We start from the raw sequence: 25,110 nt of genomic DNA, 5'->3' as shown, positions 1-25,110 counted from the left end.
TAGGACTGTTGGTTCTGTGACTCCACTCAATGTTACTGGTCCTGCAGAGATGGGACGCTTGATCACAATCGCTCAAGGAACTCTTAGTGGTATCGTGTGGAATCCTAGGTTTCCAAAAATACCCTGCTTAAGGAAGCTTGACTCTAGAAGTTTCCCTTTCATCCTTGCACTTGTGTTTCCCTCATTTTTCCTATGAATCTCTCTTCTCTTGTTTAAGTTGCCACTTTTCTTCCCCTTTGCTGTCTGTTAGGCCTCACCTTACACAGTTACTGTGAGGGAGAGAAGCCATTTTGCCAGTAAGCCTGCGAGCTTAGAATGTTTATTTCTGTTTTGGAGTGTGCTAGAGGAGAGAAAACGATACACAGGGTTCTAATGAGAAAGAAGAGGCGACAAAAAAAAAAAAAAAAATCCCAAATATGGATTTAACTCTGTCACATGTCTTTTTAGCAAAGAACTTTGGAGCTTTAGAAATGTTAAGAGCACCTTAATTAAAATATTTGATTTTAAAGTAAACATTTCTTTATAACCCTCCCAAACTTCTATCAACTCTCTCTCCCTCCTCCAGATTCTCTTGACTATCAAAGTTTTTATATTTTCTTTCACTGGCTTATTTTTGTTTCCTGACAGGTAGGTGATGTTTTATCATACAGAAAAAGAACCATGACTATTTATTTCTTTGGTTCTTCCACAATCTCTAACTCCTAGTTTGCTGATTTAATGTAAATTGTAGCTCTTGTCCATAAAGTTTTCCATTTGTTTTATACCAATGTATGATTTTAACTTTTTTTTTTTTTGCTATGAATTATTAACTATCTCTAACAGTAGGGTAAGAAAAAACAAAAAGCACACCCTGGCGAACAAACAGGTGAATATTTGATGACAGCCACAGATCCCAGGGGAGACACAGTCTTGTAATTAGGTTCGAAGATTGTCAGTTCACAATTGTTTTTAATGGGCCTACATGTTTCTCAAGAGTTTCAACATATTTTTATGTCAGAATGATGACCATGCAGATCTGAGTATCAAAGACCTGAGGTGAAGGGTATTAAAGATCTTTTCTTATTATTCTTAGACTTATTTCTCTCATATATCAAAGAATTGGGTGTTTCACAAAACATATTTCCTACTAAATGTAATAATCTCTTTTAAGTGACAGTTAAAAACACTTTTCGTGAAAATATATCAAAACAGCCTCACACATTTTGCTGACTTGCTAAACTGCTGCACTTGAATTTATTAACTTTTTTGTAAGATGACTTAGGAGTTCTTATCAAGTTAGGAAGGTGCTTATTATCCTGCATCATTGTCCACTACACTCATGTCCCTGATGCACCCCCAGTGTGGGAGGTTTCTCCCTTCAACTGCAACTTTTATTTATGGACAAGGCTTCTGCTCTGAGTTTCTGGCTTCTTTCACGCCCTGATGGGCTAGAATTAACAACAGGGAGGAACCCCCAGATCCTACTTTTCCTTCTCTTCTGAAGTCGAATCCCAAAGTCAGCAAGAGTGGCAAGTCTTCTTCTCTTTGAACTCCAGAACTTTTGGTACTTTCTCTTTTCTTAGGATGAGATTCTCCACGGAAATCTCGGTCTTTGGGAAGCAAATTTCCCTCTTCTGACATTTTCTAGAGGAATTCTCAGTCCCTCATGTAAACAACATTTTAGACCCAACCTCTTAGTTCTACAGGCAGGCAGGAACTTGTCTGAAGTCTATGTTGAAATAACTAGGCTATACATGGGATTTTTGACTTAAATGCATTGATAAGCAAAGAGCCTTGAGAGACTATTTTCATGAACATTCTTTTTCTTCCATAATATATGTGTACTAGGCATACAATGGATTTTCAAAACAGAGGTGTAACTGTGCCTTGGGCAGCTGGAACCAGACATCTGGAAGGGCTCAAAAATGGCACCAGGGACAGTCACATGAAATTTGGGAACACTGTAGAGGTATTTCTGTATTTCTAACATATTGAGTCTTTCTGTCACCCCAGTTGAGAATTACTCATGCATAGGCACTAGAAACATGCTTTGCTGCAAATTACCAAGTTAAAAACACCATAGTTTCACATTCAGAAGACCTGGGAACTTTTCTGGCTTTATAACCAGGGCTAATTATTTTACATTTATCATCCTCAAGTTTCTTACCTGTAAAAAGAGACATTAATATTTAACAACTGAGTTTTTTGAAGATTATATAATATATGTGAAACTTGGACAATTGTAAATTATTATAAAAATATAAGGTTATACTATTAATAGGGAGCACACAAGGAGGGACTGACAGAAGAGGGCGCAGGAAGGAACACACATGGTCACTTTGTCTAACCATCTTTCCAGAGTCTTCCCAAGGGACAAGGAATTATTAAACTGTTCAAAGCCTGAGACTTTCACTGGGGCTCATTTAACCAGAGTGTGGGATTGCTATATGTAAAATACAGTGTCTCAAGTTCTACTTCCTTTCTTGTATTTCCTGAGTCTATTTAGTTAGAGTACCTGGTGAGGCTTACCTTAGCAGGCCCAGCTGTCATCTGGTTCTCTGTCTTCTTTCAGTGGCTAAGTAGATAAGGTAGGTACCATCCTCATCCACAGTGACAGCCACTGCAGATTCAGAGAAATGGAGCAAAGAAAGTACCATGTATTTGTAAAGGCTTACCCCTTTCACATCAACAGAATTTATCAGACGACCCCTGCACCTGGAAATATAAAAAATTATCTTACATTAACAAAGCTCATTCTTCATTACCTATTATGGTATTGCTACTTCTGTGTTTAGCTCCTTTGGCAGATGATCCCTAAAAGGAGGAAGAATAAGTACTTGTATTCCAGCACCACAACCAAACCCAAATTTCTAACACTAGGCAAGAGATATAGAGAAAAAAATTTATTTATCATGAGCTTCAGGAGGTAAACTTCTAGTAAATGATAGAAATGCTGAAATAGTTACAGCATCACTAAAGTAAAGTGATAAGGATGTGCAAACTGTATTTTGCTGCAACCAGGTTTGGAAAGCTCAGGAAGGATTCCAGGATGATGTGATGCCTGAGCTGAATCTTAAAGGAAAAGCAAAGGTCAGCTAGGGGAAGATAATTAGAAGTTGCTCTAGGGAGAGGAAGAAGCATGAGGAAATGCACAGGGGGTTGTTTGAATAGAAAATTGTTAGTGGTGTGAAATTGTCAGAGCCTACAGTGCAAGGTGGAGAGTGATGAGAGATGCAGCTGGAACACAGGCAGGGGATGCATAATGAAGAGGTTATGCTGCATTGGGGATTTAAATTTTATCCTGGAGTCAAAGGGAACTGTTGAAGGATTTTGAGTAGCTACTGTGGCATAGCCATATTTGTACTTTTGAAAACAAATTTTGGCAGCTATGCACTTGGTGAATTTGAGGCAAATGTGGCTGAAACCTGTTAGGAGGCTCTTTCAGAAATAAATGAGGTCAGAAATAAAATATGGGAATTTAGCATTTTATATATAATATATATTATGTATTTATAATATATACTTATTATATATAATACAATTTTTAAGCAGAGATTTACTTTCTCTCGTTTTATATATGTATTATGCATGTATGTAGTGTTTTTCAAAATAGAGGCATAGCTTAGTTCCTTGGGAACCTGGATCAGGATATCTGGTTCAAGGGCTCAGGTTCAGGTTCAGGATATCAAATAAGGGCTCAAGAACAGCTGCAGGGATAACCGTACAAAATTTGGGAACACTGCAGTGATATTTCTAACATATTTAGCCATTCTGTTACCCACTTGAAAATCATGCATGCACGAGCATTTGAAGTGTGCTTGGTTGCAAATTGCTAGGTTGAAAATATCATAGAATTTTACACCAAAAGTCTATTTCCCTGTTATTGACATCTTGGAATTTGATGAGCTTCTATTATGATGATAAGTAACAGCTTGCTTTCCTTCTACTAAAGAAAATGAATTGAAACCTTCCAGGCAGTATTAGCACGAGTTCTGTTCACAAGTTTCTCTGAAGTGAATTCTTCGATTAAATGATTAACATTTCAATTGCCAGTCATCTAAGAAACATCATGCTTGACTACACTTTAGTAAGACATAATTGTTACTTATGACTAGGGCTTTCTCCTTCACTGAATAAAATTTATGGTGTTTACTCAGGTGTACTCCAGCATGTAGGTAAAGTCAAAGAATATGCCAAGGTAAGTGAGAAAGTCAAGTAGCTACTGTCTTCAGAGTGTCCCTCTGGGAAACCTGATATTTCTTGAGGTGTAACATTTCACATTTTGCTTGTAACCTTAAGCTGCCTGGTACTTTTCTATATGAGACTGTATCAAAGGAACTGAAATTTTTTTTGAATGTGATTGCAAAAAGGATAACACAGTGTCACATATTCAGAAAAGATGGATATTAAACACCAATCCCAGGAATGATTTAGAGAGACTTGATATTCTGATCAGGATTTAACTCCTAGTTCCACTACTTCTTGGAAATGAGACCAAGGGCAACTACTTACCCTCCAAGTGGTTTCCTCCTACAAGCTATGGATAATAAAACCTACCTCACAGAGCTATTCTGAAAACTAGATGAGGTGAAGTATTTAAAGTACCTAGACTGGCAAATAGCAGACATTCTATAATTATTATTATTTTTTATTTTTTGTTGTCACTTTCTGATAATTGGTCATTTTTCTCCTCGTCATCACTGGCTGCTCTTTCTCAGTTTTCTTGTCATCTCTTTTTTGCTAACTGTTCGAGTGACACTACAGAGGTGTGACCTGATTCACCTTCTGTCTTCTATCTGTAATGCTAGGGTGGTATCATTCATTTCCAAGAACATTCTGTGTGCTTTATCTTAGGCCATAACTTCCTCCAGTAACTCTGGATTTGTGTATCCAGACTTGAAATCACTACTTAGATTTCTGAATGAATGTTCATTATGTTATTAATACTGTAAACATTATTACTGTAATTGTAGATGGTGAACATATATCAGTAGGAAAAAACAGACAGAATTCTCTCTCCATATGTTTGTGCTCTATAAATTATGTTGTACAATAATCAAAATAAATAAATTATATATAGCATGATAGTAATAAGTGTTAGGGATAAAAATAAAGCAGGTGAAATAGATACTGATTATTGCACAACAAACTATTCTAAAACTTAATATGAAGCCTTTAAAATAATATTTAGGAAGAATTTTTGATGGTGTGAGGAAGGTTTATACTCAAACTGTTAAGTGGAAGAGGCAACACAAATTTCTATTTAGTGAATAACTATGTAAACATATGGTCAAATGTAGTTTAAACAGTCAATAATAAAATATTTCTAAATTCTCTTACTGACTGTGCCTGAATAGAGAGGGATCTTGAATTTTTCTGCTTCTTTATACCAGTAATATTATTTATATGGGAATTGTTCTAAAATACTTTTTCAAGTGATCAGATCACACATTTCTTAAAACCACACCACTGAAACAACTGAAATCAATAAGCTGAAGTATGGCGATCACTGCGTGAGAAGTAACAGGTACACATTTCTAAAGAAACGGGTGTACTAGGCTGGTACTCGAGCCACTGGAGATGTGGGAGGAGTTTCATGAGTTCTGTGTATTTCATAATGAAGACTATTTCTTGGTCTTTCTTACTGTCCTTATGAAAGAGAGCATATCTTAAGTGAAGGGAGAACCATCCAGAGAAGCTGTTAACAGGAATCCAAGGGGAAGGTCCACCCTAAGTATTGCAGTATGTCTTCTCGCCATTTTGTGTATTGATTAAGCATCACAGAAGCTTAAAGTCAAGATCCCATGAAGGGGTGGTGTCACAGGAGGCATGAAAAATAAAACTGAAAGAAGTTTGTTAATAAAATATCTGCGAAAGCACTTCTAACCCTAAAAAGGGGGTCAGGAATTGTCTCTCTTTCTGCAAAGGAATGCAAAAGAAGTAATGAGCACTATGAAAAGAACAAAGGAAGGGAAAATTAAAAAACTCTGAAGATCTAGATACTGCCATATGTTCATCAGAAATGATAAAATAAATTGACAATGCCTGTGTTGGCCAGGATGTGGAGCAACAGGAATTTGTATCCAGTAAGTTTGTAAACTGATTGAAAGGGTTTTAACTTGTGTGATCCAACTAGACATATTCATACTCCTTCACCTGGAAATCCACTCCTAGAGATTCTACTCCAAGAATCTGGGGAAACTCTGAACCACAATACATGTACAAAAATGACCAGTAGCATTCTCCCATAACATCCAAATGGCCACCACGGTAAATGGTGTATTAATCAGGGCTTGGAATTGGCTCACACAGTTATAGAGTCTGACAGTCCCACAAGACTTTATAAGGTGCCACTATCACCTTATTATCCCGGTGAATTAGTTAAGGTCCATGGTGTGATCATCAGCTTTGCAGTCTCAGAAATCTGAATTTTATTTTATTATTCCAACCCAAGTAGAATCATAGTAATTAAATTCATCAAATTGATGTATAAAACCAGAATTCTAACATATTAATTTAAAAAGAAAAGTGAAACTTTTACATAAAGTGGCATTCTTCTACTGGCATTTCTAGAATGCGTTCGTTAAGTTGGCAGGGAAGTCAAACTCTTAAGAATGCTTGGTTAGTACAGAGACAGAACAAACCCGCCATCGTCTCTCACTTTCGCTTCTTCAGCGAACTTCAAATCTGGGTTTTTATACACTTACTCTTCCTTCCTCAATCAGGGTGAATCCATATCGAACTTATTTAAAAAAAAATACAAAACCATACAATTTTTGTCCCTATGTAAAATTCTTAACTGCTGTCACTGCAGGCAGAAAACCTAAACCTTTCACACTGCCAAGACTCTTTGTTTGTCATGACCCCAGTTTATCCTGAGAGATTTTGATCTCAGATGCCTAAACCACGTATCAATACTTTTACTTATAAAAACACCATTATTGAAATTCCTGCTAGAAAAACATTTTTATTGTGACTCTGAAACCATCTAGCTAATATTCTTCCTTCCCTCCCAGAAAAGATTGTTTTCATAATTTATTTTTAATGATGCAGTGTTAAATTAATTAAACAAGGAGCCCATTAGACTAATGTAGCTGTAATGCTATGATGACCTACACTGGCAAACCAAAATCTAGGCCTGTAAATAGCTCAAGATTATGAAATCACAATGCTAAGGAAAAACCAATCACAAAGAGCCAAATAGGCTTTAAGCTACAGCCAATCAAATAATTTCCTTTCTTTGCTTCTGCACTTTATATGTCTCTACCCTGCTCTTGTAGGTGGAGTGCTCCTAACCACTTCTGGCTTGGCACTACCAACTGGAATGACTAAATGCCCAAATAAAACTTAAAATTTTTAATATGTCTTAGTTTATCTTTAACCAGCAGGTTTATTTTTGGCAGAACAACTTATTTTGAAAACCAATTGTAACCAAAATAGACAAGATCTCTGCCTATTAATGATTTATGAGAACAGCTAACCTCTGTCACAGGCATTTGGAAAGAGTCAGAGGACCTGTGCTTATGTGTTCATTCATTTAATATTCATTAAGCCCCCTCTAAGTATCAAGCACTGTTGAAGGTGTGACACAAAAAGCAACAGCAAAACAAACAGATTTCCTGCTTTTCAGAGTTTAATTTTAGGTGAAGGAGGAGGCAGAGAATAAATAAGAAAAGTATCTGACAGGCCTCAAGATGCATGTAGAAAATTAAAAGAGAGTGAAGGGACACAGAATTATATTTTAAGGATTGGAAGAGAAAACTTAGACACTCTGACTGTGCAGACAGGATCTGAAAGGAGGTATAGGTTAACACTGGAAAAATTCCCTGTGGCTTAGAGTAAGACTTAATAATTCATGTGTAAAAATATTACTAGGAGCACAGGCTCCATTTGTCTGAACACTGGTATATCACATTTGAAATGAGACCTTAGATTCTGTGTTGCCTGCTAAGATCCCAAGTGGACTCTTTTGTATATTGGAAAGAACTTGTAAGGGATATCAAGCTGGTTCAGAAAAGGGTGCACATTTTAAAGTGCTTTAAATTCTCAAGAATGCTTGAATGTGGTTTATAAGAACCAACTATCTGCTATTAAATACTTTAGTGAATCTGATTATTTTCTTAGCAAACAGTTTTGCTACTCTCAGCCAGCTGTTTTCACCAGATAAACTATAAGGATTGTTGAAAAGCCTAGAAGTATTTCTCAAAGTGTAGTTAACTTGAAGACATCTCTTTTATGAAGATACATGAAAATTTGTACCTATATTAAGAAATGCCAACTGACTTAGGTGATGAAACAAAATATTCAGATCAGATAATTTCAGTTTAATCCTTTTTGAAATTTGATTTGGGAAGGGTAAGGTGAGCCAGAAGACCATGTGATGATTGCTTCCTGGAAAAATAAAGTAGGACATTATATATTGACCATGAAAAACACTGTTGAACAGCTCCACTCTCCAGGCTTGATTTCCAGACTATCTATTCACAATGATTTTATTTTATTTCCTAAAGCAATTAGAGAAACCAGCAAGACCAGATACTCAACATTAGGATGAGGCAAGACTTCGAAATTTAATCTGTGATAAAGTTTACCTTAGTGGTTATATTTGAAAATATTATAAAATTATAGGTCTCTTAAAAATTCAGAGAATTAGAAATATCAAATATTGGTAGTGTTAGATATCTTAGGATGGCAACTGTTAAACAGGCTTTGGAAAGAGAACTAGCTATAGGACCAAAAAAAAAAAAGTGCTTAAATTTTTCTGTATATTTACTACCTCTCTATCCTTGGTAAGTTACTTTCTCTATCATTTTTTCTATATATATATACATATATGATAACTTCAGCTAATATATGCTGAAATCTACTATGTGCTATCTTACTTCACCTTCATAGCAATAAGCTGGTGATATAGACAGTAGCAATATTTATATTTTGCAGACTAGGAAACTGATCATTATGGATTTATAAATCTTCCCTTAGGTCATACATTAATAAATAGAAGAGTCAGTATTTGAAATTTTGTCAGTCTGGGACCAAAGCCTGAGCCTTCAACCCCTATGTACTACAGAATCAGAAGGTCATTACAACAGCAAATGGAATAATTTATGGGACAGTGCCTAACATAATTGAAGCACTCAACATAAATGAAGAAGTTATAAATCTTAGTATGAATCCTCAATTGCATAGGAAAAATAGTATTTATTTCCTTTCAGTCTAAATAATCAGAATTTAAACCCTCATCCTGTCTTGCCAGCCAGAAGTTCAGTCTGATTCATGATTTGGGCTCCACCTGTCTGAGGTTCTACTAAGGTGTTTGGGTCCTAAGCTGTGCCCAAGAATTAGAGCAGGCCCTCCTCTTGTTTCAGGACTTTATTGGTTACTGCTGAGAAGTTCCTCATTCCTCCCAGAACTATTGCTTCAGATCCAGTGGTTCTGATGTATCTGAGGCATGGAAATCTTTGCTGAGCCTGGGGAGATTCTACTGCCATTGTTCATGCATTTGATATCTATTAGGAATCCTTTAGTATAAAATACCACCCTAGGTGTTGAAGAAAAAGCAGCAACAAGACAAGCAGATTTTCTGTTCTCTACCTTTCTTGGACTATCATAGAATCACACACCCTGTGGAATCTTGCCGCCTCTCAACAGGATGCCCCAGAGTGGCACACAGATTCCAGCCAAAAGTGAATTAACCATGAAGCTAAAGAAGCTTGGGCTTCAGGGATGCTCACTTTCATAGTCCCTTCCAATACTTTAAGATGGGTCTTAAAAATGTGTATACAAGACATTTTCTATTTTCTCTGTTTTGTTTTTTTCAAGGTGAGATATTTTAACTGCAGTCAGTTAGATGGTTGTCTAATCTCCCTGTATTTTTATGATCTGGCCAAAGGGAAATTGAGTTTACCATTAGCATTGCTAGATGTGATAATATTACGGTGGTGATATAAAATATGTTTTTATTTATTAAAGGTGTGTATTGAATATTTATAGACAAGAAGACAAAAAGTGTGGAATATTCCCCCTAAAAGGAAAAAAGAGGATGTGATGAAAGAAAAACTAACAAAATGTTTGTAACAGCTAAAGCTGGATAATGGATACATGGAGATTCATTATATTACTCACTTTATTTTTGTGTATGACTGTACATTTCCAAAATAACAAGTTGAAAAAGATGCTAGAACCCAGGATAAATCTGGGTGTGATTTATTTAACATGTTTTTCACATAACCTGGTAAGTCATTTAACGTGTAGTTTCCAGTTTTTTATTCATTTTTCCTTAGAAATATTTAAATTATATCTTGGTATTGCCTTTGTAATTAACCTTATTGCATTTCCAAGAGTAGCACATTTAATTCATAGGTTGAATCTGTGATTCTGCCAAAATGTTTATCATAAAGTCTCATCATATTCATCTCTGTCTTTTTACCTTGGATTCTTGTTTATCCAGTTATTTTCCATATTACTGATTTTTTTCTGCAAGTATATTCTACTACTTATTGCATCTTGCTGCAGATTGAAATTTTGCGCTGGAATTTGGGTTTCCTCGTATTATAAATTTTTATTAGTTAATAAGTACATTTTACTTCTTAGCCTATGCTTCTCTCTCTTGACTCTCACCTTATAGCTCTCTGTTCTTTCATAAGAGAACATGTTCTTGCAGCTTTGAAAATAAACCAAGCAGACAACTTATCCTTTTATGCAGAAACTGAAAGAGGCATGCATGAAGTAATCCTTTTCCTTATGCTGCAGTATCTCTTGAGAGGAATGATAGGTGCATGGGTGTATCATGTATCCCCTAGAGTGGGCAGTGTTCCCCAAATATTTCATTTTCTTTTTCCTGAGTATGTGGAGACCTCCCCAAATCTCTCGCAACACTCACTACTCCATGGAATCTCAATTTAGAAAATGTTAGCTAAACATTTATAAAGTTATTTTTTTCTGCCCATAATCAGAAGATTATAGAAGGAAGAAGGTAAGTTCGGACCTTAGATATTGTTTGTGTCTTTACCATTACTCAGTTCAATAAAATATTACTTAGTGTCTATAACGGATCAAGCCTTGTGCTGGCTCTAGGGAAGCAAAGACTAATACCTCTTCCCAACCCCAGGTCACTCTCTCTGTGGGGAAATAAACACATAAACGTGGGTGTGCTGGCAACAGACAAAGGGAGGTGAACATAATTCTCACTAACAGCACTGAACTAAAGCCTACAAGACATCCATTAACAGAAAGAAGACTTTTCCAGGGGCTCGCCTCAATTACTAAGTGTTTTATTTTAAAAAATAAAAGCCAAGTGTTCTCCCTATAAGTTAAGGGGGCTTTTTGTTTTGTTTTGGGTTTTTTTTTTTTTTTTTGGTTACCTTGAGGAAAAAGAAAACTAATTCTGTTTTGCCAAAATGTTTCAAAACCTTTTAATATGCATTAAAGTGAATGGTTGTCTGAATTTAGGGGGAAAAAAAGGTTATTCTGGTTCAATACTAAATCTCTTCAAGATTTACTAAGAGAATGTTTAATATTAGAACAACTGTTGCGGTTCATTAAGTTTTTTAAGAGATTCTAAACTTTAATCAGTGAGAACTCACTCAAGCTTCTAACTGCAAAAGCAGGTTATTTTTAAATAATGTGATAACTTTAAATTTTTCCAATTTTAAAGCTCCTTTTCACACAATTTTTCATGGGTGCCCCAGAAGTTCTGGATTTTCCTAATGAGGTAATGTTTATAAATAGAAGGCTATAAACTCTATAGGATATAAAGACTAATAGAAATGACTTATAAGTCTAAATTTGGTTTGTACTTAGGACTTTAGAGATTATTTTTAAAAAGCTAATACTTGTTAAGAGCTTTAGCTTAGTGTTGTCTCCTGTTCTATTTTTTAATCATTCTGATGTCAGTATACAACAAAGAAATGATTAGAAAATCTAACATCGTGTTAAATTTCTTAATATGTCATGAGACATTCTGAATTGACAAGGAAATGTTGAATGGTTCTATAGAAAAATGGACAAAGGATATAAAGAAAAAGTGCCCAAACAAGCCCAAAATACAAATTGTCAATATTTATGTAAAAATCTGAAAAGCTTAACCTCAACAATAACAACAGCAACAAAAAAAGCATCTATTCAAAATGGTGAGAACTAAACAAGACATCAAACGGCAAATCATTTTAAAAAGAACAGTCTTCCTTTTGGTGAGAGTAAAACAAGAATTCTGGTGCAATGCTACTGAGTTTGAAAACTGGCATAGCCCTTCTGGAAAGGAGAGAGGTAGACTGTATCCTTCCATAATTCAAGAGCACTTATAGTCTCTGACTCATTAGTACCACTTCTGGTAATTCATCCTCAGGAAGATCTATTCACGGTGTTCAAACATAATATCTTTATAAAACTCTTGTTAAAGTTTGGTTTTTAAAAAGGCTCATTATTCCCATGTTACAAACGAGAAAGCCAAATCCCAGAGAGGCTGACTTATACAAAATCCCACAACTAGACAATTATAGGCCTGGATCAGATCTTGAAGATGTCAACTTCTAATTATTGCTCATGCTGAAAATATTTGGTTCAATAATTTTTTGGAACCTACTCCACGCTATGTTCAATGGTAGGTTTGGGATCTCCAATGTAATGTTTATTGAACATTCACTATGTGCTAACTTCTTCATATGATTATCTCTGCTTATTCTTGGAACAAGCCTTTGGTGTCTCATTTTTTCCACAAGCAAGCTGAATAACTTTCCCAAAGTCAAACAGCTGAGTTGACAAACCAACCCAAGCAATCTTAGTCCAGAGTTCTCTCTTAACTAGAACACTGAAGCTCTCTGTGAAATTGAGCACTCATGGATCTTGTCCTCAAAGAGCTCACAGAGTAATTTCAGGGAGACAGATTTGTTCCAGTTCAGAATATGTGACAAAAATACCATGAGGACACAAAGGAGGAAACTAACATAACTATGCTTTGGTCCTCTACCTGCTGATTGTGGTGGTTATGAGGGTCCTCAGTACTACTGTTTTTTGTGAGACCAATTTGTATTTGTATTTGCAACTTCAGATAATCACATCCACTGTTGGAGAAGACTCTGTAATAAGATACATATATTTTAACCTATTGATCGGTTGAAAATTCTCTATGTGTTTTAATTCCTCTATTTAAAAGAAGGCAAACTCATAAATATTCATAGAAAAAATAGTAAGACGAAATGAATTAAAATATTAACAGAGTCTGCCTATTCTCAACAACAAAATGATGGTTTTATTTTATTTTCTATGTATCCATAGTTGCTTTGCTTTTATGATCTGACAAATGATATATATATTAGTTTATTTTTAACCTACATAATGAATATTAGTGTCAAACACTAAATTTGCAACCTCTTGGGGGTTATCACATAGTCCAGCAAGTATTTAGCTTGCATATAGGGTTAAAGGTCAGGGAGGTGCCATGTGTACTTTCAGTGATTTTCCAAATTCCAGCCTAGATTCCAAACTCACACACTGGGTAAACGCGGGTGCTCTCATACTGGTCTTTCTGAGGAGACTTAACCAAAGCTTAAGCATGCAGTGGCAGGACTGGCCACAGAAATAGCACAGTAGCTGTGGAGTTGAAGTGTTGGTTGTCAAACCAAATAAGAAAATATATACAATTGCATTTGAAAATAAAATGTAATTGTTATATAAGTACAAGATATGTGATCAAGGTTTGAAAGTCTGAAAAGGAGTCTCCTTAGCAAAAAAATCACCAAAGAGATAATGCTATCCAGAGCGTTCCTGGCTTTGATCCTCCCCACATCATAACGGCTGTTAGCCAGTTAGGAGATGCTCTCCTGAAGGTAAATTCTGGGTGAAATAATTTTCAGGCTCAAATACAAAGAGCAAACATCAATTGAAACTTCCTCATACTAAGTGCTTAAGGGCATTACTCATTTATTTGAGCCTCCTCACAACAGATTTTTATTGTCATCACTACAAATGTGGGATCAGAGGCTTAGACAGAATAAATAACTTGCTCAAAAGGTTACAATCTTGTGAGTTGTAAAGCCAGGAATTAAACCCGAGCAGAACTGGGCCCTTATTCATTACTGGGTGATCTATTGCACTGAAAAAATAAAATATTAAACATTTGGAATGTGATGACTGCTTCTCCCATGTCTTTTGCTTTTACTACCATCTACCTAGCCCATAACAACTCCTCCAATACACTGCATGATATATTGTAAAAATGATAATATAGAGTTTCCATTTAAATATCTTGAGATAATCTGACAGACAAACACACTCAGCAGTCCTATGAGAATTAAGATTCTTTGGTGTGGATAAAAGAGATAAACTAGCAGATAATACATTCCTTTATCCTCTCTCTATTATACAGGGTTTTGAATAGCTATATGTGATTTTGTGGTTTTTTTTCCAGATATGCCCCCAAACACAGTAATGCACAAATTCTACATCTCTCTATTATTCCACTTGAAACTCAGAAAATTTGCTAACTCCCATTGTTCATTGAATCCAAATCTGTCTATAATAATTTTAAAGAAAATAATGCTTCACTTTTATCTCCATAGAGTGTCTCCTACTCTAGGAGAAGGGTGGGTTGAAGAGAACAAAGTGCATGTTCTAATTCTGATTATCCCACTAATTATTAACGTGAATATATAATTAATGCAAAGGTGAAGAGGAGAGTTCCTATACCACCTTTGGTAGGCACCAGGTGTGTGGAGCAGTATTAACGTGGCAGAATCTCCTAAAAGTCATAGGTGTTCCTACTAGAGGTGAACAAGACCAACTTTAACAAATATCTGGTGGTAAGTTAAAATAGGCATTCAAAAAGAAAATGACGAGATGACATGGAATAGTGGAAATATGGGAGAATTTGTAGTTCAAAGATCAGGTTAAAATTCCATCTCTGTCATGTACAAGCTACATTATCTTGGAAAGTTTCGTAAAAATTGGTATTCTGACCTAATCCCATAGGGTTATTTTGAGGATTAAATGAGTTTATGCAGAATGCTTACCCCAAATGCTTACTTTACACAGTAGGGACCAAATATGTAAAAGCTTTCATAGCCACTCTTTGATGACTAATTTGGGGATAATTATATTTATCGTAAAGGGTTATCATGAGAATTAAATGAGTTTCTATGGAGATGGAGTTCACCTTACCGCTCAGTATCAGTCAGGCTCCTGGATAAATCTCTTTGTTCTTGGTTAATCTTTTGCAGAAACATTAATTCATTCATAACACTCAGTTTCAGAATTTACACATTCCCATACAATATTCTACCTATCCACTCCAATGAATTTTCCATATTTTTTTGCAATAAACAAATTTTATTTTTATAATCTGACCTAAATAATGGTAAATGTTATTTAAAAAAAAAAAATCCTAGTTCTATGAAAATTTGGCCACAAGGGGGAAGTAGAAGAACTTGCTCAGAAAATCCAGCAGTGTTTTTCTCTGTTTAATTTTTCCTCCTTATTTGCCCCCTCACTTCTTCAGTTCTGTTTGGCATCCTGTACTTGTCTTGCAGGCTTTCTGATTCTAAAAATACCCTATAGGTTCTATACTTGGCAAGTTTATTGAAGTCAAACACTTTTTGATTATCAGAGCGATGTCTGTAGGATGAGGTAAGTGGTGCCTTGCTGACAATGCTGCCTTGGATTCCAGGTCTGGCCTCATAGATTGTAAAGCAATCATTGCTCCCTGCAGCACTGTCCTCGTGTAGTTAATCACTAAGGAGAAATTATCTGTGGTTACAGGAAGATGGCTGTATAAGGGCTGGCACAACACCTACATGGAAAGCAGTCTTTTTCAGGTCCTGCTCTCTCAGGGAAATACTCATTTAGATTGCCTGCTTTTAGTTTACAGGATTTCTCTGGAATCTGTTTTGTTACCACTGGGGGCTCTTCAAGAAAATGCATTATCTTTGTCTACACTCAATTCAAATTCAAGCTTTAGGCTACATGGATTTAATTGTTCTCCAGGTTACTTATTTTATTGAATAAGTATGTATTGTGGGCTATGTATATCGTACATTCTTCTAGACACTAGTTATGGCATCAGATAAAGCAAAGGCTCTGTTTCTAAGGAACCAGTAGTGTAATAGGTTTTCCTCTGTGAATATTTGAGCTGTAGGAATATCTTTATATTCTAAAAGCTTTTGGTTCTCACTGCCTACAGAATTAAGTCCAAATCTCACAAAATGTAAGGCTCTATGGATTAGGGTCCTTGTAGGAAAACGGCACACTAAAAAGAAACTGTTCAAAAGGCATGTGTATGGAGGGGTAGGGAGAAATTCACACTTGATGGTAAGCTATATCCTCTCTCCTTCAACTGCAGGACAGCTACAGCTGTAGGAGAGAGTTGCCTCATCGGAGATGAGCACTTTGGTAGTTAAACAGCTGTGATTCAGCCTGGAAAGCAGGGAGCCAAGAAAACTAATGTCTCAGTGTATTAATCACTCCTTCTGCCTCATAATCTCCATCTGCTGAATCCACTTGCAGAATCCAATAGGAAGTCAGATGGTAAGGGAATATGGTATATGTGGTCCCCAAAGTTCGGCCTCCTGGAACCCAGAGCAGGGTCGATTAAGGTAGAGTGTGCATCAGGAAGGGGACAAATAGAACATCCCGCACAAAGGGGGGATTCTACTCCAACTTAATTTGCCATTATAATGGTTCTGTCCCTCTGTTTCCATTCCTATTTGCTACTATTCAAATTCAATCTGATAAATGTAGATAATTCTGGAGCTAAAAGTCTTTTTAACAGCAAGAATTCAACATTAAATCAATAAATGTTTTGGAGTGCATACTAGGTACCAGACATACTTCTAGTGGCTGAATGATCTCTGCTATTCAGGAGTGTTCCATTTAGTGAGTGACGTTATTACAAAGTGGATACAGTACAATGTATAATAAGAGAAAGACACATCAGGGTAACTAATCTGTAATTAGGGGAATTCAGAAAGGTTTTCCAAATATAATAGTGGCTAAGCTTATTTGTGAAAGACGATACAGGAAGAAAGAGAATAGATAAGAATATTCCAGGAAAAAATGAAAGTTTGCGGAAGGACCTGGAAATGAAAGAGAACACAGTCTTTCTGTAAAACTGTGGAAAGTTCATCCTGGCAGGGCGGAGTTGAAGGGACAGAGGTGAAAGATGAGGCAGGAGAGGTGGGTGGAGGTAGAGCCCAAAGGGTTTGGAAGTCATATTTGGGAGTTTGGCTTTTCGTTAATTGGGAGGCACTGAAAATGCTCTGCTTTCTGCAGAAAATCCTGTCCCAAAATGTTTGAAAGTTTGCCCTAAGAAAGGAAGCTGCTGGAGGAAAAACCAAAATTCTCCCAATATGCCCTCATGCTGAAGTCCTTTTATCTACAGTTGCTTCCTGTGTGGTTCCATTAACAGTCGATCAGGACTAAAACAACTAGGATTAAAAACTGCCCAAATGTTGTCTTGGTGCTTTTTGCCATTACTAGTCAGTTACCACTATTTCAGCATTACTGAACTTTAATCCCTGTGACAATAAAGGTCTCCTCCCTCCTCAGTGTTTGCCTAGGGCAGCAAGTAGCAGAGCATCAGCACACTGAAGTAGTCTCTCTCCTTTAATCCCCGCCCCTACTCCCCTTCCCCCACCCCAGAGCTGGAAATCAGACACCTACATTTAAGTTCAGGCTCCGACTTAAATTAGTTTTATGACATTCTTTCTAATTTCCCTAAAGAACACTTTCTCGTCTGTGAAATCTTGAGAATTCTAACTTTTATATTGAAAATTCACTACAGGTTCTTTAAGGATGAAATGAGACAGTTTTTGTTTTTTCTTTTTTTAAGAAGAGTGATAACATGCTGCCTGAGGCTCCCATGGTTTGGCTTTACAGGCAGCTGCCTCTGACTTTTAGTACAAGGTAGAAAGAAGCTTTCTGGGCTGAGGTCCATCGTGTTGAGAGGAGGGGGTATGGAGGCGACTTAAGGTACTGATCAAGTGGTGGGGCAAAGTCCTGGGCGGCGAACACTGGAGCAAATCTAGTTGTTATCTTTCATGATGATTCTACCTCCTTGACAAACATTGTGACTCAGTGTTTTTAAATATTTTAGCAGGCAAGACTGTCCTTGGGGAGTTAGGAAGCCAGAATAGTCTCTGTGGCTTCCGGATTATAGGCGGATAGCACCTATATGGCTATGTCCCTGATGGATGTCAGATCAACACCTTGAAGTCCATGCTTCTGTTTAGGCAGAGGGAAGCTGAGTAGAGCCACACCCTCTCCTGAGACTCTCAGGTCTGAGCACAGATGTGCCACTAGGATCCTTGCTTAAACTCTTTGGCACCTAAACTGAGAGGGCAGATGGCTAGGCTCAGTGCCAGGATTCCACCCTGGAACAGCATACAACTTAGACCCCAGACTGATCTGAATATGCTACACCTGATCTCAGTGACAGTCCAGGATGCCAGCATCTCAGGAGAGTGTCTGATTAGTTCTCCCAGTCGGAAGCAAGAGGATTAATAAAATGAATTCAGGGCTGGGGTCAAGGCTAGGGTTGAGGCTGGGGGAGGGCATGACAAAAGCAGATAAATGTGTATGCTAAGTGTGAGAGAACTAGGGCCCTAATAATCCAGAGGATTGAGACACTGTGGAGACACAGGAAGGTCAAGCAAGCAGACAGGAAAGAGGTCTGGATGAAAGTCAGAACTAAATGGCTTCCCTCCCACATACCTGTTACAAGCTCTCTGGAAACTGATGGCGAGCAAGCTGCAGCTTCTCACGTAACTAGAGACAGGCTCCGTGCTTGAATCTTGGTCTCGTGTGACTGAGCAAGTAATTTAACTTCTTTAATACTCATTTTCCTGACCTGTAAGTATAATAATATTTTTGACTTGGCTACCTCAAAAGGTTTTATGAAGTTAATGATATTTATCTAATAATCATTTTTATTGAATATATAATATCATAATAATATATCTTTCTATATAGCACTGTATGTGGAATCTATGCATCAAATATATGCTTGCCAATTTTAATTTTAAATATGACATTAATTGAAAAGAGTTGTAAATTATAATATAAAGCTTGTTTTGGTTATTTTTTCCCCATTTGGAAAAAAAATTGCATATTTGATCAAAATGTTTACTTGTATCATAATTTCAGATAAGGTAGACTAAATTTTCACTCTTCATTTTATGGTTTTATTATTTGCAAAGATTTGGTCTCCTTGTAGTATATCCTGTAAGTGCTCAATTTTCCTTGACCATGTTGAAATCCAAGTAACAGGGGAAATGAGACAGTAAAGCTCAGGTCCATGTGAATCAGAGCAAATTTCTTCAATTCTGGCAGTACGGTAGAATATAGTTTTCATTTCTGATTACTTCTGGTAGTCTTGCTTCATCTGCCAGTGCATAAACTTGAAATTGCATTCTACAGATATTCTAGAGGCATGTTTTGCTCATTCAGTCTTCATTTATTCATTCCATAGATACCTGCTGACTTCACCCATTATGAGCTGGGCATTAGCAGGTGGCTGGTGATACAAAGACAGACCAGGCATGGTTTCCACTAGAGCCTGTGTTCTAGTGGAGGAGGTAACCGGCAGGAAGAAGAAAGTTGCAATGTGGAATGATATCAGAAATAGAAGCTCAGGACAATGTGGGAGCATGAGTTTTCACTCTTATAAATAAACACTCTTATAAATGTTTTTTTTTTTTGGACAGGACAATGTGGGAGCATGAGTTTTCACTCTTATAAATAAACACTCTTATAAATGTTTTTTTTTTTTGGACAGCAGAACCCTAACAATTTGACTGCACTTGAAAATTCTTTAAGAACTCCATAATCTGCTTGACAGAGAATGAAATGCCCTCTTTGTACAAGTTACTATATATATTGAGATACAGAGATTCCTTAACATCAGAAGTCAAGACAAAGTTGACAGCTTGTTTCAGGCATTTTATTACCACCATTTTCTTGAGTCATAATTTTGAGCTTTGTTTGTTTCTCTGTATTTCTGTGAAACCTTTCATTTCCCTCCCCTCCCCCCCCACCTACCAGTAACATCTGTGGGACTTCCACTTTTTGAGTCATTTAGAAATAACAATCACTATTTATCTTTTTCAGGATGATTTCATAGAAGACAAAATTGTATTAACCGCTGGGACACAACACTGACCTTGATTTTCCTTGTAATGTGCCTTATAGTCACATTTTCTAATAAATTTTTCATGTATATCATTAACTCAGCAATACTTTAGACATTTTAAATTAATTTTTCCTGCTTCATTTATTCATTCATTTGCACAGAAATTATATATTTTTATATATATATAATATGCATATATTTATATATATATTATATATTTATAAAACATATATATAAACATAGTTGACCCTTGAACAATGAAGGGTTAGGGGCACCAACCCCCTGGCAGTTGAAAATCCAAGAATAACTTTATAGTTGGGCTTCTGTATTCAAGGTTCTGCATACACATGTTCAACCATGAAAACGTTCAACTGTTCATCATGTAGTACTGTAGTACATATTTATTATATTTATTGAAAATAATCTGCATATTGGACTTGGGTAGTTCAATCCTGTGTTATTCAAGGGTCAACAGTATTTATATGCCTTCAAGCAATTTACAGTCTAGCGGGGTAAACAAGTCCACAGAAGAGATTTTACCTTTGCTAAGCGTTAAATGAATTAAATGGTTCATTAAAAAAAAAAAAAAGGTAATGTGAGAGGATTTAGAATTTCAGAGATAGACATTAATCAAATGAATTTGTCAGAAACTACACTCAATATATCATAATCAGATATTGCATATGATCAGTAAAGTCTTCCTTCTGTTTTAAAAAAGTGAGGATTAAAGAAAAGATTTGTCTACAGGCAAACTAATTTACAACTTTTGTCAGCTGAGGCACTGAGAGTCAGGCTCCCACAAGTCTGTAATAGAAATATTACAAAGTGAAAGGAATTCAAAACTTTTTTGAATACAAAACAGTACACTATCTCACATTTTTGTTTTTTCCTTGTTGTTAACTACATAAATTATCTTTTGAAATGGAATTGCCCAAACCCCGGGGTACCATGTTCTTCTAGTTACAATTTTGTGGTGTAGCTTTATAGTTGAGAAAGGAGTGTGGCAAATGGCCAAAACGTCACCAGGGCCTGCAAGATTCAATTGTTCAAAAGCCCCTGCCACACTGGTTTAAATAGGAAAATAGGCTTATACTGAAAATAAAAGAAGCTGAGAGAAATACCACATCCCTAATGTTCCAAAACAGTGAGTATTCAACTCTACAATATGTGGAAGTCCTCAGAGCTATGTCAGTGCTGAACTCCTTCACTTTCTTAAGACTCCTATATACATCTAAGCATTATACAAGTTAAAACACAACCAAAAAAAAAAAAAAAAAAAAACCAAAAAACAAAAAACCCAAAACCAAACCAAGCCTTATGAATTTGGAATATTGTGATTTATAAGAAATACATATTTATCATGAAGATGACCAAAGTACATTTCTCATATATATTTGGTCTTTGTCCACAGTCTCATAGTTTCTAAAATTCTTGAAAAATTTTCTGTGATAAAAACAATAAAGATGTCACAATAAAGATGTGAACAACGTGACTTTACCTAAGGACGGGGTGAGGTGGGTGGTGCTTGTTGCCTGGTTGTTGGGAGAACCAACTAGTGATTCGAGAGTTGGAATTTTCATTCCCCCAATTCCCATCCCCAACCTCTGTGGAGTGGGGAGAGGTGGAGGATTGAGTTCAACTGCCAATAGCCAGTGATTTAATCAATCACGCCTATGCAGCGAACCCTCCATAAAACCCACAAAGGTCAGAGTTTGGAGAGCTTCTGGGTTGGGGAACACTTGGAGATTTGGGGAGAGTGGCATTGTTAGGCAGTTAGATAGAGATAAGCACCCAGCAAGAGGAGAGGAAGGGGGAGGGAGCAATTCAGAAAATAACAGTACACCTGCGCTCAGGCTAAAGGGCTCCAAAAACTTCTACCTTCTGTAAATGAAGGCCAGCAAAGAAGCTGGCTAAAATCCAATGCTATGGCTGCACAGTAGAGGGAAGGACCTGGCTTATCGGGACCCAATGCTCTTTATAATGTAATTAACATCGCAGTTTTAGCCCCCTCCTGTAGGTTTCTCTGTGTGCATCATCGTTAAGAATATGTGCAAAGGAGATGGGTGTGCCTGAGCACAAGGAAGGTGAGCCATCAATCAATCAGCCTGAGCGCTCAAACAACCTAAGCTGTCAATCAATCAACCACAAAAATGCCCCCTAAGCCAGGATATAAAAACAGGAAAAACAAAGGAGCAACGCCATTGTTTTCCTCTCTTGGGTTGGCCTGCTCTCAATTCTCTCGGGGGTGTACTATATTTTACTCCCTTTTTACTTTACTAACAGAATCTTCTGTTTATATCACCTTTCTGTCTCCTATTAAAACTTTGTTTTTTGGGGAGTGACAAAGAACCAAGGTAACTTTTATTCCTCTCTTGCCTGTAACTGCATGCTCAGAGAAAACATGAAAGCTCCATGCCCTTTCTCCATACTTTGCCTGATGCATTTCTTCCATCTGACTGTTCCTGAGTTGCATCTTTTTATAATAATCTAGTAATTCAGTGAGTAAGTGGGTTTCCTGAGCTCTGTGAGCTGCTCTAGCTAATTAATCAAACCCAAGGAGGAGGTCTTGGGAACTTCTAATTTATAGTCAGTTGGTCAAAAGTACAGGTAACATTCTGGACTTGCATTTGACATCTGAAGTAGGGGAGAGGGGGGCAGTCTTATAGGACTGAACCCTTAACCTGTTGTGGATAAAGAATGCTGCCTGCCATTTCAGTAAACAAAGGATGCTGTGGCCATAAAGCCATCAGCCACTGCAGCCATGCCAACCATGTGCCCTGAGGGGAATTTAGGATGGAGCCAAACAGGATACTGGCTCTAGATAATTAAGATGCATATCAAAGGAATAATTTCAATGAGCCCAGAGTCTTCCATCTTGCCTAACAGAAAAATACTAAAACAAATTAACTTGAGATATCTGTGTTTTTGGTGATTATTAGTAACTTTTGACTTTTTTTTTTTTTTTAAGCAAAAATTCCTATATATCCTGACTCCTCCTTTACCTCTTTGGAACAGTTCCTCAGAGCTATCTGAGAGGCTGTTTCCCAGGCTATAGTTCTCAGTAAGATAAGATCCCTGAATAAAATATAACTCACAACTTTAAGTTGTGTTTTTTTTTTTTTTTTTTTTTCAGCTGGCACTGTGGAGTCTGACCCTATCTCGGAGTAGACAGTGTCAGAATTGAGTTGAATTGTAGGACACCCAGTTGGAGTCAGAGAATTTGCTTGGCAAGGGGGAGTTATCCTTCCTTACCATGAACTAAAATTGGGATCTGGACACTTTCAGAATCCAAATCACTTAATACCTCTTAAAGCACATGCATAAATTATTCTGTCACTTTTATGCCTTCCCTCATTAGTCCCTTCAGAGTTAAGTCTTCCTGTAATAACACTGTCCCACCCTGGTGTAGCTTACTGCTCTGTTTGGTCGCTGCTATCATAGCGCTAATTGTTGGGGTGGTTCTTAAGGGAAGTAGATGCATGAGAAACATAATTACTTACGTTTATGTTAAAAACTGTTAAAATATTTATATCTATAGGGTTTTTGTGTTTACTTATTGAATGTCTGTATGTGTTCAAGATGCTTAAGATAAGAAGTAAAGAAATGACGGGGCTAGTTTTCAGACTGTGCTGATGACATCTAGTGCCCTGAGATAACTTGTGGCTCACAGAAAAATCAGAAAAGAATCTCCTTATAGTTACACAGGAAATGTCAACATATAATCTAAAACTCACTTTTACTAGAGAATTCACTCAAATTGTGGAAAGTGTCTTCACAATAATAATTGCTTCACTAACAAGTACTTTTCAATTACTTAGTCTTCTAGCCAATAATATAGTCAAATCATTATGGGCTTTTCTTTCAAGTGATTGCAAAAAATAAACAGGTTTACTTCAGTCTCTTAATAAATTGTCCTTATGTTTAGAATATATTAAAATGTGTGGGTTGGTGAGATCTCTAAGAGAACTATTTGTTTTCCCCTTTTTGACTCAAACAGATTTGGCCATATCTGCAGCACAGCACTTTTCTAAATGTACTTCTAAATATAAGGGCTTTTTTTGCAAGATGGTTTTGAAACTGATCTTGAAGGCAGTATCAGACAATTTTTCATTTGCTTGTTTGACAGTTTTTCTTATTGTTTTGCTCCTACTCAAGACATTTCTCTTTTTAGCTCCAAAACTTCTGATGATTTTCCTTCAAAATTTGCATGATTGGCTTTTAAATATGGCTGAAAAAGAGCTTCATGCTGTAATTGTTCAGTATCTTTTTTCACATAACAGATACTAGAATTTGGTCTAATTTGCATCTCCCCAATAATAAAGCCTATACTTTAAATAGACATCTCAGTACATCCTATGTTTTTTATCTTGAAGACTGCTGCTTAGTACTGAGTCCCTGATCATGGCTGAGAAGTACTATCATCTTTTCTTTCAAGTTTTGTTTTGTTTTGTTTTGTTTGTGGGAAGCCTGAGGGACTAGACAAAAGTGCCAGGTTTTCTTATCTGTTGCTACAAATAAAATTTTCTATTTTCCGAACTTTCAAGATAAAAACGTGAACTTGACTGTCTGTGAAAAGCAAAGTTCTGCTGACTTTGCATGCATGCAGGTGAACTTCTTAGGAATACAGAACACAAAACTTATTTTATCTCAAATTCTAAGTAAAATTTTACTTCTCAAAAATGCACCATGCTTGTCTAGTGCCTTATTTATGCCCAAGCATAACGTTTGCTAGATGGTGAGTATATCCTGGTTTACCTTCCTGCTCCATTCTGGCCCTAGCCACAGTGAATTTTTCAAACTGCAATTAAAGTTATCTTTTTTCTCTTAAATATAACTTTTATAATGTCACTCTGCTGCTTAAAATCCTTAAAAGGGATTCTGCTATCTCTGTTTACCTCCAGAATATAAGTCAAAACTCTGAAACCAAGTTTAAAAAGCTTTCGAGGGTCCATTACAAATTGACTCATAGTCTGTCTCTGCAGCCTCCCAAGTTACCATTTACTTCCTCACAT

Source organism: Camelus bactrianus, chromosome 4, assembly GCF_048773025.1.
Source record: "Camelus bactrianus isolate YW-2024 breed Bactrian camel chromosome 4, ASM4877302v1, whole genome shotgun sequence".
NCBI classification, from domain to species: domain Eukaryota; kingdom Metazoa; phylum Chordata; class Mammalia; order Artiodactyla; family Camelidae; genus Camelus; species Camelus bactrianus.
The sequence above is the reverse complement of the archived record's forward strand: the minus strand, read 5'-3'. Positions refer to the sequence as shown.